This window comes from Orycteropus afer, unplaced genomic scaffold, assembly GCF_000298275.1.
Source record: "Orycteropus afer afer isolate SDZICR_OR568_19922 unplaced genomic scaffold, OryAfe1.0 scaffold00243, whole genome shotgun sequence".
Classification (NCBI taxonomy): domain Eukaryota; kingdom Metazoa; phylum Chordata; class Mammalia; order Tubulidentata; family Orycteropodidae; genus Orycteropus; species Orycteropus afer.
Genome location: NW_006921830.1, coordinates 1550737 through 1552812, shown reverse-complemented (window position 1 = coordinate 1552812; position 2076 = coordinate 1550737).

The following is a 2076-nucleotide window of genomic DNA, read 5'->3' as shown; positions in this document are numbered from 1 at the left end:
TGCTCATAAGGAACCTGTCCATAGACCAAGAGGCTATCATTCGAACATAACAAGGGGACACTGCATGGTTTAAAATCAGGAAGGGAGTGTGTCAGGGTTGTATCCTTTCTATACTTATTCAATCTGAATGCAGAACAAATAATCTGAGAAACAGAACTATATGAAGAAGAACAAGGCCTCGGGATTAGTGGAATACTCACTAACAACCTGCAATACGCAGAGGACAAAACCTCTTTTGCTGAAAGTGAAGATAACTTGAAGCAGTTACTGATGAAGATCAAAGACTACAGTCTTCAGTATGTATTACATACACCTCAACATAAAGAAAACAAAAATCCTCACAACCAGACCAGTAGCCAACATCATAACAAACAGAAAATATTGAAGTTGTCAGAGATTTCATTTTATTTGGGTCTACAGTCATCCCTGGAAACAGCAGTCAGGAAATCAGATGTCCTATTGCACTAGGAAAATTTACTGCAAAAGACCTCTTTAAAGTGTTAAGGAGTAAAGATGTCACTTTGAAGACTAAAATGTGCCTAATCCAAGCCATGGTCTTTTCAATTGCTTCACATGCATGTGAAAGCTGGACAATGATTAAGGAAGACCAAAGAAGAGTTGCTGCCTTTAAATTGTTATGTTGGCTAAGAAGACTGAAAATACCTTGGACTGCCAAAAGAATGAATAAATCTATCCCAGAAGAAGTGCATCCAGGATGCTCCTCGGAAGCGAGACTGGCTAGACTTCTCACCTATTTTGGTCATGTAATCAGAAGTTCCCATTCCCTGGAGTAGGATATCATGCTTGGTAAAGCAGAGTCAGTGAAGAGGGGAAGACCCTCAATGAAATGGACTGACACAGCGGCTGCAATGGTTTTGTTCTGTTGTGCATAGGGTCTTTATGAGTTGGAACCAATTTGATGACACCTAACAACAACATTGTTAAAAGCTATACTCAACAGACAGGAGCTCTGGTAGCATAGTGCCTAAGGCACTTGACTGCTAACCAGAAGACTGGCGGTTCAAACCCACCAGCCACTCCTAGGAAGGTAGGTTGGACAATCTACTTCCGTAGTGATACCACCTCAGAAACTCAAGAAGGAGTTGCTATGACTCCATGGCACATAACAACAACAACATACTCAACAGTGTTGCCCTTGCATTTTCATCTAAAATTTTTGTTTATGTATTTATGTCTTAATCAATTTTGAATTTGTTTTTGTGTAGAGTATGAGGCATGGTTACAGTTTCATTTTTCTAAATTTGGAAATCCAATTTTCTCAACACTATTAATTGAAGAAATTCTTCTCCTATCCAATGGACTTTGCACTCCTGTCAAAAGTCAGTTGACCATCACAGAAGGACAAGTACTGTATGAACCCATTACTGTAAAAAGAGAAGGATTTGCTTGGGAAAGGGAACTCACCTAGTAGGTTACCAGGATGGGGAGGGAAGGGAAAGGATTAATTTTGGGCTAGTTGGGGCTTACATGCTGACATGGGTAGGGGGAAGGATCTACGGGAAGGATATAAGACTGCCATAATAACATTGGGAAATGAGGGGACACAGTAATTGTGCACATAAGAGATAGATGATAGATGCTAATACCAACCAATATGTCCACAATGCCACATTGCCATTAACACCAAACATTAGGCTATACAGATAAACACATAAACACCTGAGATGATCAGACGGGAATCAGTGAACAGAGGTATACTCTAGACCAAGGATAGATTCAGCTGAGGCTAATCTTGCACAGACACCAGTGATACAAAATGCCTGCTGTCCTTACAGAAACAATAGAAGACAGACACAGAGCAATCCCTCACAGACATCCAGACACTATGGGAGAGAGATCCAATAAATCTACTGCCTCAGGACCATAGTACTGGGGGACACCAGAGTCAATTGGCACAACAAAATACATAAAAACATTGCTCCACATCCTACATTGGTGAGTAGTGACTGGGGTCTTAAAAGCTTTCAAGCAGCCATCTAAGATGCAGCTAATTGTCTCCTAGCATCAGAAGTGAAGAAGAATGCAAAAAAAAAAAAAGGGGGGTGGCATTTAGAA